We start from the raw sequence: 18,622 nt of genomic DNA, 5'->3' as shown, positions 1-18,622 counted from the left end.
AGCATTCTCTTGCTTGTGTTGAGGGTATAAAAAAGGAGAACGTGAAAAAGTACAAAGTGTGACCCAAGTCTAAAGTTCCCAAACCAAGTGAAAGCTTACCAGTAAAATCTAAGAATGCCTTTACTGTAAAGTGTTATCGCTGTGACATGATTGTCCACTTTCGCCAATGATAAGTCTTGTCCTGCTTTAACCTCTAAGCGCCATAATTGCGGTAAAGTAGGTCATGTGGTGAAAGCTTGTAGAGCAAAGAAGTACACGAAAAACAAGAGTGTGAAAGAAGTCTGTATACAGAATGCATCTGATTCGGATCCTGACGAACTACACTGTGGTGAGCTTTTGATTCAGGTGGTCCAGAGTGTTGGTAAGAGTTCTAAGATTCCTGTTGACAGTGGTCAAGTTCTTTATTTAACAAAGTGAAGGTTCTCAAACCGGATATCAAACCACTTGCTTATGGTGGGAAACCCATAAAATTATTTGGTTATTTTGTGGGTGATATTGAATACAAAGATAGACTTACTGCAGAGAAGATCTATATTTCATCCAAAGGAGACATTATCACAAGCTGATCTAGGGGTGATGTTGGTTCCTGTTGGGGATCTGTGCATTGTTCTAAAAAACAGTTTTCCTCTGTCATTTCTTAGCAGTGACAATAACCCTGAGCCCATAAAAAATGTTAAAGTGGATGACTTACGTAGTGAATTCGAACAAGTCTTCAGAGAAAAGTTGGGTTGTATGTCAAACTATACACACAGAATCATTCTTAGAGCAGATGCTACTCCTGTCTCTTGCAAAGTGTGCAGTGTGCCCTTGGCAATAAGGGAGCACATAGGCAGTGAGCTAGAGAAGTTGAAGAAAGAAGGCATCATAGGGAAGACCGAGGCTAGCGATTGGTTGGCACCTGTTGTTCTCGCCCGTAGGGCTTCTGGTGAGTTGAGGCTGTGTATGGACCTTCGCAGTCTTACTCATGCTGGTACAGCTGACAAGTACCCTTCCTCCAATATTACGGAAATGCTAACACAATTAGAGGGGGCTGAGGTTTTTTCTACTTTAAATCTAAGGGCCGCATACCATCAGATCAAGATTGATAGTGATTCAATGCATTTGACAGCCTTCATCACTCCGTTTGGGACATACAAATTTACACGCCTTCCCTGTGGTCTAAATTCCGCAGCCTCCATCTTCCAGCGAGCTATGGAGGATGTCTTACATGGGTTGTCTGGTGTTAAGATATACCAAGACGATGTCCTGGTACATGGTTCCTCTCAAAAAGTTCATGATGAGAGTCTTAGAGCAGTTTTAGAGAGGTTCAGATCTCGCAGCCTAACCTTACGTAAAAATAAGTGTTGATGCAACCTCTCGGAAATTGATTACTTAAGACATAAGTTAACTAAGGAAGGTGTGATCATCTGGTAAAAACTATTGAGGGTCTTCCTGTACCTCAATCCAGGGATGAATTGGTCACCTCCCTTGGCATGGCTGAACACTAAAGTAAATTTGTCCCACTGTTTGTCTCTCACATTTACCCTAAGGTCACTTTTTTAAAAAGGTGTTACGTTTTTATGGTCAGCCCAGTGCCAAGTAGAATTTGATGATATTAAAAATGCCTTGAATGAGGCCCGTCACTCCAAAGTTTCAACACTGCGACTCATTCCATTTTGCTTACCGCTGCTAGTACAAAGGGTCTCTGTGCCGTTCGCAAGCAATGAAAGATGGGAAGGAAATGACCATTATGTTTATTTCAAGAGCATTAGTAGGACCGAAGTACAGTGCTCGGTTGTAGAGAAAGAAACATTGTGTATCTTTTGGGCTATAAGGAAGCTCACAAAGTTTCTTTGGGGAAGCTCATTTGTTGTATGCTCTGACCATAAAATATTGACAAACTTGTTCACTAAGAAGAGTCTAGATGCTGTCTCCTCAAGAATTTGTAGGTGGATTGTCGCACTTCAAGACTATGATTTTATTGTAAACTATATTCTTGAAGCTGAGAATAAAGTTTCAGACTGTCTTTCTCGCCTTGTTCAAACCAATTCAAATGTTGCTCCTGATGGTTTAGAAGACCTATGGGATGATGATGATTACAAGGTTTGTGAGTTCATAATGGATGTTTTGAGCAAGAAAGAATGGAAGGCTTCGATAGGAAGCGATACTGCTCTTCTTGACGTGTGTAAGTTGGTGACTGAAGGGTGGAAAGGTATAAAAGGCCTAAGTGAGGAAGACCATAAGTTCTGGAATGTACGTGATGAATTGTCCATTAGCGCTGGCTTACTGTGGAGAGGTACGAAATTGGTTCCTCCGCTTCTGTCAGGTCAAGAATCGTCCCCAAGCTCATCAGGGACATCAGGGCATTTAAAAAACAAAGCAGAGAATTTGCTTACATTTCTGGTGGCCTGGCATTGATCTTGTGATTGAGAGTATGGTGAGGGATTGCACAGAATGTAATGTGTGTGACAAAACATTTAAAACTAGAGTTCAACCTTTATTGGTACGTGATACTCCCACCCGCTGCTGGCAGGAAGTAGCCTTAGATCTCCTGGGACCAATTACATGTTGTTCTGGTCAGTCCTATTTGTTGGTACTGCTAGACATGATTTCTAGATGGCTGGAGATCAAGCTGGAGATCAAGGTTACACAAAGCACTGAAACTAAGGATGTGCCAAGTTCCTGGATGATGTCTTCTCCAGAGAGGGACCATGGGGTTCAACTGGTCTCGAGAGCGATGGAGGAGTATTTGTTGAAAAGAGGTATTAGGCACAAACGTTACACTCTCTATCATCCCGAAACTAACGGGATGGCGGAGAGGTTTAATTGAGTCCTTAAAGAGTCAATCCAACTGGCTAAGTTCCCAGGCAAGGATTTGAAATCAGAAATTGTGGAGCGTGTGATGGTTTACCGTCTTACGACTCACTCCACCACAAATAAGGTTCCCTTTGAACTGTTTAGGGGATGTAGTCCAAACACCCACATGTTCCAATCATGGATGAGGGACAAGTGTTCTAAGTCCCTAGCAGATGGTACAAAGTGTACCCAGAGCTAGTAAATTAAAGGTAACTAGTGGACTGCATCACCTATTGTGCCACCACTCCAGTGAAAAGGTGAAACATGGCTTTAAGTCTGCCACCGCAGCCTTGTCGGGCAGCTTTTTAACTGCCAACCCAACATAGAAAAGTAAACCCTGTTGCCAGAACCTGCTATTTTTAAATATCTATAACTCTCCCCTAAGAAGACCTGAGTAGCCAACAAAGCAGGGTGCTAAATGTTAGAAAGCAGAGTATGTTCCTTTTAGGTTTGACATGGCCCGAGAGTGAAAACTCAAAAGTGTTGTTTTCACTGCAGCAAGGCGGTAGTCCCATTACTAACATGGAGTTACACCTGATCGTGAGCTAAGTGCAAACCTCCATTTCGGACCACCAAACATAGTACCCAAAGGTATCAAAATAATGGTAACTTTAAACCTGATTCATTGCTGAAGTCAGTCCCTGGTCTTTACCTGCATTTCGATTTTGAGCCCAAAATCGGCCTCAAGCTACACAGGAACCTGACAACCTCACCAGCAATGACTTCCGTTGCAGTCGGCCTGAAACTTGACTTTGTCCAGACCCTCATGTTCGAGACTCACCAAGAGTAAAAAGCAGTGATTTACAAACTTTATGGAAATCTTGCAAAAATCATAACTCCTATTCTCATCATGTGATTTTTTTTATTTAGGTGTCAATTTAAAGTTAAATATATATACTATTTTTATAAATTGGAGTGGGATTTTTATTGTGTCACATTCCATACTTTTTTATGGTACTGAGAAATGCTTTGCATTTGTTTGCCTTTGAGTTAAAATCCAAAAGTGGGGAGAGCTACATTCACACTCCGCACCCTGATGCACTGCATTTTTATTTTGAGGATACTAGATCCACCGTTCGTTTATCCATTTGTCTTCGCACATATTTATCCATATTTCAAACATTGCCGTTGTTATGTTGTATTCAATATATCCGTATGTTCCACATTTTCACCAAATTGCGTTTTTTGAAACTTTACGTATTAACATGTGCCCATCCAAGCTTCTTTGTAAATACGATCCATACACAAAAAGTAGTTCTCAGCAGCGTTCTTTAATTCATGACCCAATGCATTTCGAGCAATTACTTGCTCTTCGTCAGGGGTAACTGATTTACATTAATTTACAAGAACCCAAATTTAATTCTAAATTCTACTTCGTACAAATACCATAGTTCAAATGACATCATTGCATCATTAAATTACGCAAAAATACACTCACTTAAAATCACCCCTTATATTTCAAAAAGAAACACAAACACCCTGATAATACTTTACAATCGAGCTTTTCAAGATTTTTTTCGTGCATTTTAATGTATCCACCTGGTCTTTTGTCTCACACAATTCTTAAGCCCTAAACCATTAAGGAGAACCCTGCCCCAATTATTGAGTTTTACTCGTCTAGCTTTACTCCTGAAACCTGCTTTCTGTGCGTTTAAACCTGTCTAATCATTCGCGCATAACGAATGGTTTTAACTTGCTGATTCCGACAACGCGCCATGCGTACCTGCTTTCATTTTCTCTTAACCACAGACCCGGGTTCCTCACAAACTCTTAGTTGTTCCCTCTCTTTCAGCTCAATTTATGAACTTATTCGGCCTCCCACCTTCACGTGCAAACAATCTAAATGAAACATTCCCCTTGTGCGTGCCTTCGAAAACTCACATCCCAATAATGCATCAAAATTTCATAGAAAACTATATGTGCACAGAACATAAATCGATCGTGTTATATATATGTGTTTTCAATACACTAGCATCTCAGTCCTTTCAAATTGCCTCATATGATGCTGGCGGGAGCTAGCTGCCTTTGAGTTAAGACAGACTGCTATGTGCCACAGCTACCAAGGACTGAGCTAAGATTTGGTTTAAAGGAACCGTATATATGCAGGCATCAGTGATTGTACTCATACTACATGTCCGGCCAATGGAACAAATGTTTATTTTGAATTGGAAGAGGTGAGGGAAAGCATAAAGGAACTGTCACCTGGGAAGGTTTTGGGCCCAGATCGGGTCCCAGGCGACATTTTTAAATCATGTGTAGATCTGTGGGCCCCTTTCAGGGCCGGACTGGGAACCAAAACCGGCCCTGGCAAAGTGCTCGGCCGCCCCCCCACCGGGGGTTAGGGGTGCCGCCGAGCTCTTTGCCAGGGCCGGATTTCAGCCGATTTTGTTACAGGGCCGATTTTGCAGCTATGCAAATCGGCCCCACCCGTGCGGCGCACTGGGGGATTGCCCTGGCCCCTTTGATTACCCAACACCTGAATGTAGCAGCACGAGGCCACATTCTCTTTTCATGGAAGCAATCAGTCATAGTACCCATTATTCAAAAAAGGGAATCATGCAGATCCAGGGTGCTACCGTTCAATTTCTCTGAAAGGCGCGGAAGTAAAAGTAAAAGTGTTGGGTAGGGTCTTGCTGAAGCGTCTAACAGACTGGGCTAATAATAATAATATCTTGTCAGAAATTCAATACAGGTTCAGGCCCGGTCGAGGCACAATAGAACAGAATCTGAATTTGTATCTTTTGGCCAATAAATATACTGTGGTCAAAAAAGAAAATATACATTTAGCCTTCATGCACCTCAGCACAGCCTTTGCGATCTAAATTGTGGTCTGTGCTGAGGGACATGGGGTGGATGAGGCCTTAGTGCGTTTTTGCATAATTTGTACACAGGGCTCGAAGTCTTGGTAAGTTATGGTCAACCTGGGAAATGCACTGAGCACTTTCAGTTAGGGAAGGGGGTGCGGCAGGGTTGTATCCTAGCGCCTATGCCTTTAGAGTATTCATCCTCAGGACACTCTAAAGATGTCCTGAGGATAGGACATAGAACGGTCCCTGCTTTGCTGTACGTGGACGATTCTGTTCTTATCTCCTGCACAGCTAATGGTTTGCAACTTTTAACTATTGCAATTTTATGAATTTTATGATTTTATGGAAAATTTGGGTCTAGAAATTGATTACTCTCAATCGTATACAATGACCTTTGGACCCAGAGATACCAAATATACAACTTATATAATAAAGGATGTCTATATAAGTAAGGTGAACAAGTCCAGCTATTGAGGCCTCTTGCTGGGCGATAAAGTGTACTGGGATCCTTTTTTGAAATTACATATTCAATCCTTTAATAGGGTCATCTTTAGCATTGATGCCTTTTCCAGGCGATTAGGCTACAGTCATATAAAGTCTGTATTACATTTCAAGTATGCCAAGTGTGTTCCAACCATAACCTTTGGAGCAGAGATTTGGGTTATAAATATTCCATTTCTATACAAAGGCAGAAAATAAATATTTAAGAAAACTGTTAAGAACCCCATAGAATGTCTCTGCAGAAATTGTACTCAATCAATCAATCAATCAATCATTGAATTTATAGAGGGCGCTACTTACCCATAAGGGTCTCAAGGCACTGGCGGGAGGGGGTGCTGCTACTGCTTGAAGAGCCAGGTCTTGAGGAGTTTTCTGAAGGTGAGCAGGTCTTGGGTCTGCCGTAGGTGGGTGGGGGGGGTGTTCCAGGTCTTGGTGGAGAGGAAGGAGAAGGATCTGCCACCGGCGGTCGTTCGTTGGGTGCGGGTGACAGTGGTGAGGGCGAGGCCGGTTGAGCGGAGCTGGCGGTGCGGGTGTTTGTTGTTGAGGTAGGCTGGTCCGGTGTTTTGGAGGGCTTTGTGTGCGTGGGTGAGTAGCTTGAAGGTGATCCTCTTTTTGACGGGGAGCCAGTGTAGGTTTCTCAGGTGGGTGGTGAAGTGTCTGTCGCGCTGGATGTTGAGGATCAGTCTGGCGGAGGCGTTTTGGATGCGTTGTAGTCGTCGCAGGAGTTTGGCCTTGATCCCTGCATAGAGTGCGTTGCTGTAGTCTAGCCTGCTGCTGACGAGGGCCTGGGTCACAGTTCTTCTTGTTTCGGTGGGGATCCACTTGTAGATTCTGTGGAACATGCAGAGGGTGCTGTAGCAGGAGGAGGAGACTGAGTTGACCTGCTTTGACATGGAGAGGGAGTAGTCGAGGATGAATCCGAGGTTGCGTGCGGGGTCCGTGGACGTCGGGGCTGTTCCTAGTGTGGTGGGCCACCAGGAGCTGTCCCAGGCAGAGGGGGTGGGCCCGATAAGGAGGACCTCCGTCTTGTCCGAGTTCAGCTTCAGCCGGCTTCTCCTCATCCATTCGGCGACGGCCCTCATGCCTTCGTGTAGGTTGGTCTTGGCGGTGTGTGGGTCCTTGGTGAGGGAGAGGATTAGCTGGGTGTCGTCAGCGTAGGAGATGATGCTGAGATCATGTTGGCGGGCGACTTGGGCGAGGGGGGCCATGTAGATGTTGAACAGCGTCGGGCTGAGGGACGAGCCCTGGGGTATGCCTAAGATGATGTTGGGTGCTTGGGAGCAGAAGGGGGCGAGGCGGACGCTCTGGGTTCTTCTTGAGAGGTAGGATGTGGTCCAGTCCAGGTCCTTCTCCTGGATTCCGGTATCTTGGAGGTGTGTTTTAGGTGTGCGGTGGCATACCGTGTCAAAGGCGGCTGACAGGTCTAGGAGGATGAGGTCTGATGTCTCGCCGTTGTCCAGTTGAGTCCTGATGTTGTCTGTGGCGGCGATGAGGGCTGTCTCGGTGCTGTGGTTTCTTTGGACCCCGGGTAATGAATTAGGGGCAGGCTTCATTGCTGATTACATATGTTTGCAACCTAAACTTTTATGGTGATTGATATTGACCAAAACGGACTTAGAATTCAACACATTAATATTGAGAGATTATTTGACTATAGACTATATCTTGCATATACTCTGGTTTGAGTTATATAAAAATGACTGACAAATTTGGGCTTACCACATCTTTTTAATTCACCAGAGCTAATCTGCAAATCAGATATTGTAGGGGTTAAAAAAGCATTTAAGGTGTATACCCAAGAAACCAGAACTTTAGACTCACACCGCAAACATTGCTATACACATTATGTCATGGTGAAATATATAGATGAAATGGAATCTAATCTTAACATTGGATATGTCGGTTAATCACAGAAGATTTTTAACATATTTTCGTTTGAACATGTTCCCTCAATTACAAGCAGGCTGGCATAAGCCATCAGACCCTCCCATTTGCACATGTGATGCGCTATCTGCACTAGAAACTTTACATATTGTCTTAATTTGCCCTAAATGGACCAGTCTGCAATAAAAATATATTAGCCCATTAATTGTACCTCTGAATTTTAATCAAACAAGACCAGCTCTTTTATATCTTCAATTTTTAGATAATTTCCCTGTTTGCTATTTATCCAGGTTTTTATCAGGAGTGTTTTTTGAGTATGGTGGACACTGAACTTTTTACTGGATTTTACGCTATGGACTGATACTTATTGTTGTTTTTTATTGCACTTTAATGATTGCCGATGCTAATCGAAATAAAGTAATGATTAATTGATTGCTTTAAATGCACCTGACTAGGCCTGATACAGAATAGTAGCATTATTACGTGGTGCCTCACAGCTACACCAACTAATCCACATATTCAGTTTCTCAAATTGGGGGCAGAGGTGGGATCAGAACTTGAAAGTAAGAAATCAAAAATCCCTAAATTGTCACCTGGCCAAAATTTACTTGGGATTTCTAATTGGGTCTAAGTATTGTAATTAGGTTTATTATTTGCACATTTTAAAAGATAAGGGATCAAACATGGTTACCCTGTCCAACCTGTCTGTGTAGGAGCTGAAATCCTATTCAAGGAGAGTAATCTCAAGCTAGGCAACAGGGACACCAAAGCTGATTTCTAGAGAGCCCCTAGGGCTTTTGAAGAAGCCAGCTTATTCAAAGTCACCTCTGAAAACTGAAGAGGCCATAGAGCAGGAAAACAACATCCCTCTACTGGAAGAAAATGATGAGGATGACAATTAGTCCCAAAGCCAACCTGCAAGGGCACCTTCCATTGCTGGCAGTGAAGTAAGCTCAGTCAGCACCATACCGGGTGACAAGGCTCACAGACAGCTAGAAGAGCAAATGGCAGTACTAGCCTTGGAAGAAAATACCTTGACCTTTGGGGAGAAGACATTTGCCCTGGAAGAGAAGAGGGCCAAGCATGCCTTGAAGTACAGGAGAGAAGGTGGCAGTGAACAATAGATATCTACAAGGGGAGTACATGACCCTAGGTTTCCCAAAGGGATTTTGCCAAGTTTAGTGATTAAGTATGACATAGAAAAGTGGTTTGCTTCCCTTACAAGAGCTCTCAGGATGACAAAGGTGCATATCCTGTTTGGATCTTGTTAGTCGAGTGGGTGGCTGGATGTGGTATAGAACATGGAGATTGTGGTGTTGATATTGAATGTATACTGTGGAAGAGGACCAGGCAGTTGCTGTGAGCATGTGTCCCTGCCAGACCATGTATGAAGATACTGAAGAATTAATACATAACCATTTAAGTTACTTTGGAATACGTATCTTTTTATCAGCGACGAGCGGACTAACAGGGTTCCACCGTGCAGATTGGGGCTTCTTTGTTGTTTGGAAGGCTTCCAGGAATTGTGAATTGGCCTCCTTCGGCTCACTTTGAGCACATCGGCAACTGTTGTGATGAGTCTATTGGCCTCCTTCGGCTCACTTTGAGCACATTGGCAACTATTGTCATGAGTGTAACTGGGCAGTCTTATTGACACCTGTGGTAGTTCGCTTCATCCTTGAGGTGATCACGAGTGAGAGGAGCCATTTTCCTGAACCTAGAGGGATCATTGATGACGTTGTTGCTTGACTCGTTTCAGGGTTACATTCTGGACAATGATATGCCAATGTATTGTCTAAGTTAGCAATGCGCCTGACGACTTCCTCCAGCTTATGCTCCTGCTGAACGTTGCCAAGGTAGCGTTACCACAGAAGGGCATTGCTTCCATTCCTACTGTGGGTCACAGCTAGCGTGCAAGCCTGCAACTCTGAATATTGCCATGATAATGTTGCACAGAAGTGCATTGCTTCCCTTTTCACGGCTGTTCACGGCTTACGTGCAGCAGCATTATAAAGAGGTACTTTGACAGGGCACAACAGATCTTCAGTTAAGGTATTTGGGGCAGTATGTTTCTCCAGGGACACCCACACCATTCTTTGAGAAAGTGTACTGGCACACCAACTGTATGTTGCCAGCCCCTCAGTGACACACACGCCGAAATTCTTAACTCTAGCCTGGTTATTGTGTGTTGCTTTTGCTTCAGTGACAAGCACACCGCGTGCTAAGAATTGGGCCGAAGTGCAGGTAACGAACCACAATTGACCCACCATAAGTGTGAAAAAGGCTGCTTTATTGAAGACAGGTGCACCTTACACAACATAGCCTCGGCCTTACAAAGCTATAGCTAACTATACAAACTTCATCTAAGTATCCTCCTCCCCCGGCCCCTAAGGTTTTCCTAAACATAATTGCAATTTATTTAACATACCCTAACTCAGAGTTCTTCAAACTGTGGGGCGCGCCTCCCCAGGGGGGCGCAACACCATCTCAAGGGGGGCGCGAACTCCACCCGAAAATCTTACCTTTGTTGTCTTTCACTAGAGAGTCCGGTAGAGGGGAGGGAGGGGAAATCATCGGGCCCACCAGCCCATGCTTTTGTCTGTTAATCACTGTCCCAGTAGGGGGTTAATTGTTAGAGCTGAAGCTTCAGCTGCAGTGGGAGGCAGGAAGTCTCCTCTGCTAAAACCGAAAGCAAAGGAAGAGACAGTCCTGTTGCTTCGCCTTCAGTTTCAGAGGAGACTCCTTGCCTCCCACTGCAGCTGAAGCATTTCAGTTCAAGCCCTGCCCGGTTCAAAATTTGTGATCAATCAAGCCTCATGTCTGCGCCGCTTCACAGGCTTTCTTCATGTGCTGCTCAACACATGGAAGAAAACATTGTAATTTTGATAATTATCCGAGCGGGGCACTGGCTGCAGCCCCCATGCTGATCTGGTGGTGTCTAGCCTTCCGTGTAAAAGCTGGCAAGGCATCCCAGTCACTACTATGCACTAGTAGTGTAGACATTACAGGCAAAAACGGGCCATTTTTTTTTACCGGGCTGCCTTACTAAGGCTGTCCCTGCTTCTAAACATGAGTGGTGTTGGCAGGATGTTTTTTCCCCTTACTGTTGCAATTACCAAAGGGCCTCCTGGCAGTTGATGGAACGCTCCCTCCAGCCCTCAAACACAATTTCGGTCCCAGGCTGCCGGTGTGACTCAGAGAGCAGATCATTGTCCACGGAGGCCAGTCCACTCTGCAGCAAAACCAGCAGAGTGGCTACTGTGACTGGCAGTGGAAGTTCTCTAAGAGTGCTAAACGATTGCTTAAGAAAACCTAGCACCCTAAATGAAGGCAATCCACAACACCCACGCTGCGCCAGCTTACATTTCAGATGGTTTACTCTATATTGCATTCCTGAAGACTATTCTATTTCTTTTTACAAACTGTTATGTTTCTGTAGAGTTTTACAACAGTTAGACATGACATGCTTATGGATACATTCAGAGACATGTTGAGAGAGAAAGAATGAAAGTGTACAAAATGAGAAAATGCAGAAGACAGTATGAAGGAAAAACGTGATAGATTGAAGCACTCCGAAGACTGCTTCCCTTCCACACACCTTAGTAATGTTTAAATCATAGTCTAACATTTTTAGAATTCCATCATTTTGAACTCTAATTCACAACAAAATATGTATTAATTACTCATTCATCTCGTACTTCTGATGGAGCGAGGTGGCAAAGCAAAATTTTGTGTACTCCTCGTGAAGTCAATGTTCCATAACGTTAATATTTACTAATGGTGTGTTGTGATGAAATAATCAACGATAGTATAAGTTACACACATATGAACACGTGGGAATACAAATTTTGCCTGCATGAAGCAATATAATGAACTAATTTGTACGGTTATTGTGATGTGAACTAATGCACAGCTTAAATATAAACAAACACAGCGTGAATATGCTTATTGTACATATTTTTGTGCTACAAAGTCATCGGATATATAAGTATAAAACACATTTATTTATATATATATTTTTTTGGGTCCTCATCTCACCTATCAAACCTCTGCGGGTCTTACGAAGCCGCTCTTACGATCTGTGGCCCCTCCGGCTTACCGCACTCGCTTGGGTGATCCGACCAATCCCTTTTTGTGAGGGAGCTTGGTGTAATCATTAGACCAATTATATTAATATTACATTTTGGCCTCAACTCACAAAGAATACCAGATGTTTAATGGCTTATCTTCTGCGCTCTCATAATCCAGACGGGCCATGGCGAATGAGGCCTTGAGCCAGTCCTCCCTTTTTGGTGGTAGGGGGTCTTTCCATCTCTTACAGATTTCCCTCCGTGCCAGCAATACCAAGTAGATTAGTAAACCTCTGTTTTTCTGACAGAGGGTCTGACTGAATCGGCCATCATCTCCCAAAAATACCAGTGACATGTTGATGTATATAGTGGTGTTAAAAATATCTCGAATAGTACCGCCCACCTCTGTCCAAAATGTTTTCAGTTCTGGACACTCTAAGAAGACATGTAGGTCATTAGCTAGGGGTAGCAGACATCTTGGACATTTAGGGGGTGGCTCCGGGGCAAACTTGGCGATCTTAGCGGGAGTATAGTAAAGTCTATTAATGACGAAGAAGTGTTTTTCTTTCAAACAGGCAGGCTTAACATATTTATACAAGACATTTAATGAGGGCTCATATAAGGACTCTATTGATGGCCCAAGGGGGGTTTGGGTCCACACCGCAGCTAAAGGGGGGACCTCAAGATGTTCTACTTCCAACAAGTTGTTATACCAAACTGAGATTTTTTTCTTAATTGGGAGGGTAGATTGCCACAGCCCTTCAATCTCCCCATTCCCACTAACTTCCCCTTTTTCTGCGTCATACCATGACACCAACTGTAGGTATTTGAATCTAGAGATCCCTGGCCCAATCTTTGCTCTCAGGTATTCCCATGGGTGTATCCCCCCAGAGTCTACTAGCTCGGCCCAGATAGTGATGCCCGCCCTTCTTATAGGCAACGCCAAACTATCTCTAAGGCATCCCGGTGTTTCCGGTGCATCCCAAACAGGGGCATTGTCAGAATAGTACCCTATGCCCCAGCTACATCTAAGCCTATACCATAGCTCCAAGGCCGCCCTCAGAACCTTAAGACATACCCGCTTAAAAATTTTTGGTAATCCAAACTTATATAAAAATGCCTCACCGCCTCCTCCTCCTTCCGCTCTCGCCATTACTCCTAACAGCCTGCCCCGAGCTGACTCCTCTGGTTTAACAAGTAGCATCCGGATGCTTTTATTCTGGAATGCTGCTGCATATAGCCTCACATCAGGAAGGGCTAGCCCTCCTTTCTTTAATCTGCGTCTAAGTTTTTTCCACGCCAATCGGACCCCTTTATCTCCCCACTCAAAGCTCCCAATCTTGCTCTGTACCTTACTTAGGTTTTCTTTTGTGAAGGTTAATGGTATAGAGGAAAATAAGTAAGACAGCTTAGGAAGAATGACCATCTTTACCAAGTTGGTTTTTCCATAAATGGTTAAGGGAAGGTTCCTCTATCTACTAAAGAGGCCATCTATTTCTTTAGTGACCCTATTGAGATTAATCTGAGGTATTTTCTCCAAGTCCTTGACAATACAAATCCCCAGATATCTCAACTCTGCGCTGACCCTTCTTATTGCTAGAAAGTCATCGGATATGTAAGTATAAAACATATTTATGAGGCTTATCTGCTAGGTAATAAATAATGGGGAACATTAGTACGGTGGGAGGTAAACAGAAGGGCTTTAGTTCCATATTTAACATGAATTTGTGTTTGTTTCTACGATAGTTCCAAAAGTGGCCTCTGAGGCCTAGTGAAAACATGGCTGCTCTGGTAAACTGCGAGCGAGTGCTGGACTGTGCATGTGCGCCCAAAGCCTGCAAGTGAGAGTGAGCTGCCTGTGCTCGGATGGGAAGTTCAAGGCTACTATGCCTTAGAAGTCAGGATGGTTGCCAAAACTCGAGTGTTCTGAACGTGGGAAGAAGTGGCAGAGTTGCCAGTCGAGGACGTGACTAGGCCAAAGATTTTCCTAAACAATACCATTTTATTAATGTGCCGATTCACCGCGAATATGATGTTGTAATGGTGAGGATATACTCACCCAGCCCAAATTTGTCCAATCAGAACCCGAATTGGTGATGTTAGATACTTTTTAGATAGATTAATTTAGGAAATTAGTGTATAAAAACCCCTGATTTTGCTCCGAAGTATTCGCTCCTTTCGATTTCATCTCGAAGTGCTGTCGGATTGCAGATCGATTTCTGGATGCAGGACTCTTTGTTTTATTTTTGTTTTCTTTGCAGGAATGAAGGAAAGATGAGGGCGTCAGTTAGGGATGTTAGGAGAGAATAAACTTGGAACTATCTGTTCTTTGCTAAACTTTTCCACTGAACTTTGAACTAAATGTCTATTTTCCGAGCTTTAAAATAAATGATCATTTTTGAAAAAATGTTTTAAGATTTTTCTTGAATAAAGAATTAATAAATGCCAAAATGTCAGACATGCTAAAATGTTGCTTTTAATAAAAATTAGATAAATGGAAAATTGAAGCTGGTCTTGTATTTTCCTACGCCTATTTTGTTTACCGGCTGATCCATCACCGTTATGGTGGTGTGTCTGAATAAATTGACATTTGTTGAGAAACCATGGTAAATCGTTTAAAACTGCAGGTGTAAATAATAAATAGTTGAAATAGGTTTAGACACTCCGCCAATGTTACAGCATTACTCCTTTGTGATCCACCAATCCCTGAAGTAGAGTTAAAGAGATCAGAGAAAAGTGTCCAGTGTTATGGGCCCCACTGGTGAATGAATGTGGGATTGGACATTTCAGGAAACGGTGATGCTGGTTTAGAAATTATTTTTGGAGTACCACTGGAACAGTTAATTCTTGGTAGCAGAGCATTGGTTGCTATAGAAATAGCTAGGATCATGTATATAACTATATAAGGATTATGTATAGAATTATGACTAACATCTGTTGAGTTTGTATTGCGTTATATGTAGTCCTGAAAAGGCTTCCGAGTATTGCGTGAAGCTGGTAACTCTGTCTGCAGGCAGAGAAAGTGTGGCAAGTGAAGTCGCACAGTGCATTAGTCTGTTTCAAAAGGTAGTATTGTCGTATACTACAGTGGTAGCTGCGTATATCACAGGTGGTGTTGTCGCATATCACTGATTTAGGGACTATAGGTGTGAAAGGATAAATGTATAGCAAGAGTAGTCTATAAAATCTTAGCTTTCGAGTATAGGGATCAGGCGTGTCCTGTGTTAAGACTCACTGTTGGGAGAGTAGTAGGGCTTAACCTGAGCTTGCTTGAAGGGTAAAAGAGTTGCGTCTACTTTACTAACGAAAGAGAAATTCTGTGGTGGGCTAGAGGTAAGCGCTGCCTACTGAAGATACAGAGTTCATGAGTATATGAGTAGGGATTTCTGTATGAACGTGTGCAAATGAAATTGCAATATGCGTTCTGGTGAAACCCTGGGATTGTCTCTAAGGAGGTGAAAAAAATCTCTGTAGAGAAACAAGTTCGTTATTGCTTGATAGAAGGGTAAGGTGGAGGGTTGTGCTACTTTAATCAGCAAGTGAAAGATCCTGTGGAGATCAGCGTCGTCTACTGCACATATGGGATACCTGCACAAGTAAATGCCTGCCACTTTAATTTAGCGAAACAGACGAATGGAGTTGTTTTTGTATGTTACTAACTGATTTTGTTGAATATCTTGTAAATACGGCTTTCCAAAATCCTTTTGTAAAGGAGGGGTCAATCGGCGCTGCAGAAGCCGGAGCGCTGATGACGTCAAAAGTGTCGCGCTAGGATTGGTCCTCGTGACCAAGACAGAGTAAAGGGCTGATTGGTGCAGCGCGAAAAGCAGCAAGGCTATTGGCTAAGCACTAGAAGGACGTATACTGTTCTGATTGGTGCATTAGTGTGAACCGCGCTGTGATAGGTTGGTGTTACGGAACAGCAACAAGGAAGTACGCGATCTTTTAGAAAGACAGAAAGTTTACAGAAAAATGGATTATTATTACGGACAGGAGAAAAAGAAACCTTCATGGTTAAAGAAATTGAAAAATGCATTTGTCAAGGATAAGGTGATAGTGCGAGAGAGGGAAAATTGCTTCCTCCGCCAAAAACGCCTGCGTCCTATATGTCATCAAAATATGGTTATCATACGTGTGTTTGGTTAGAGAATTGGGTGAGTTATACCCGAGAGGATGGTGTATTAGCTTTCCCCGAAGAAGGATCCTTTAATGTGGCTGTGTTACAAAATTTAAGAAAAAGAATGATGAATCTTGAACTGAGACCCAGACCGACTCAATTTGAGGCTTTAGTTGAGTGGGAAGATGAGAGGCATGAGCTGGAACGAGAAAGATCGGTTGGATCTTATGGTCTACAAGGTAGACCGTACGGATTGTGGGGAGAAACGCATGAGACTAGAATGCGTAGATGGAGAAATGCTGACATGTGTGATGGTATGTATCCTGTTAGACTTGTTGATGAGTATGAAGGGCGAAAATGCACGGAAAAGAAGAAAAATATAGAAACAAATCAGGGTGACAGTGAAACAGAGGGTGCTGTATTGGAGGAGATATTAAATAGGAGACCGCCTCCATATCAGCCTAGTTCTTTATGGACTACGCCAAATGCCCCATTACAAGAAGACAGAATTAGTGAAACCCCAAGACGATATTCAGATCGCAGAGAAGTGCCAGATAGAGTAGAAGTGAGATATTCTCCAAATGCTTCAATGTCAGAACCGAGACATACACTTACTCCTAGACAAAATGAGTAGAGGAGAAGTGTGAGTGAGAGTAGAGTAATCAGACGAAATGAAGAACAAACTTATACTGCTGAAAGTAGTAGAATGAACAGACAAGATGAGGAACAAATTAATATTGCTGGGAATAATAAGAGAAACAGACGAGATGAAGAGCAAGCTAGTATGGCTGTATATATAAGGTCAACCATTGAACTGACTGAAAAGGTTCAGGAGCTTACTAAAAAATATGGAAGCTGTTACAGCCCCAGTAACAAACGGACCTGTTATTCCAGTGTTCGAAAACCAGAAAATAAAAGAGCCGAGTTTAACAATCCTGTTACAGCAAAGTTCGCAAAGAGTAAAAGAGAATATTTATTCAGATTTGTCAGAAATCAGACGGACAAACAATATGACTCCGCCTGAGTTAACCTATAATCAGGGTATGCCTTTTGGATATGCAATAGGAGCAGAATCAGGTTCAGTGACTCCTGAAAGAAATTTAGATACATTTGATACAATTCAGACCCCAATTGGTGCGTCAGAGCAAGAAATAAGTGATTGGATAAGGACCATAAAATTAAAAGAAAGTGAACCTAAAGTGTTAGATGTGGCTAGACTTAAAGTTGACATGGAAGAGCTGATCATTGGTACAATTGGGACAGACAAATTAAAATCTTACCAGGATGATGAGTTAATGTTTATATGTAAAAGCATTACGTGGAGAACAAAATCTCTGCATGATCAATTGGAAGCTTGTGCGAGTAAAATGGATGTGGATTTTACAAAGTTTAAGACATTGCAAAAATCGTACAGAGTAGATTTTACAGAGAAAGACATTGAGAACATGAAAACAGCTGGAAGGAAAACTCAGATAAAAGACTTGATTTTGCCGTTGAGAAAATGGGGAGATGTGAATAAATGGAGGGTGAAATGGTCAAAGAAAAGGGAAGAGAACAGTGATAAATCTACCTTCGCATTTCCAGTCAGGGAAAAAGAGACATTAGTTCAGCAGTTTCCTATGAGAGAAATACCTGGAGGAGGATATGTGCATGTTCCTTGGAGCAGACAGGACATATTGTCATTTACAAATGATTTTCCAAGATTGAGAGAGAAATCAGTAGAATGGTATCAGCAGGTAGATAGATTTGTAAAAGTGTCAAAAGTTTTATGGATTGATTTGGATGGATTGTTTGACATAGTTGTGCCAGCAGATCTATGGACAGAATGCAAAATAGCTGTAGAATGGCCAAGGGAAGAGTATCCACGAGATAAGGTGACAGGCGCTCCATCTGCTGATGTGATGCGAAAGTATGAACAAGTGATAGTGTGGCTGAAAAACAAAATACCTCCAAAAGAAACTGATTGGGTAAAGTTAGACAGGACCACACAAGAGCTGAAAGAATCTGTACATTCATTTTATGAGAAATTGCTGTTAGTTTTTAAGCAGTATAGCGGTTATGAAGAACTAAATGAAAAGGATATGAGTCATTTTGTATATAGATTTGTGTATGGTTTGAGACCAGAAATTTCAGACATGATCAGACACAGCATGATAGGATGGCAGTCGAGCTCATTTGACAAAGTTTTGAGACAGGCGGAATATTGCAGTGAAGAGATTGATGCGAAGCAGAAAAAGCTGAAAGAGAAAGCCATGTGGGCACAAGTGAAGGTAGCGGAACAGCAAGTTGCGCAAATGGAGAGTAAGAATGCAGGGAATCAAGGAAATGTTAAGGGTAAACAAAAATTGGTAGGGAACATTGAAGATCTCAAGAAGAAGTTTCCGTGTCACAATTGCGATAGGATGGGA

This window comes from Lissotriton vulgaris, chromosome 2_1, assembly GCF_964263255.1.
Source record: "Lissotriton vulgaris chromosome 2_1, aLisVul1.2, whole genome shotgun sequence".
Lineage (NCBI taxonomy): Eukaryota > Metazoa > Chordata > Amphibia > Caudata > Salamandridae > Lissotriton > Lissotriton vulgaris.
The sequence above is the reverse complement of the archived record's forward strand: the minus strand, read 5'-3'. Positions refer to the sequence as shown.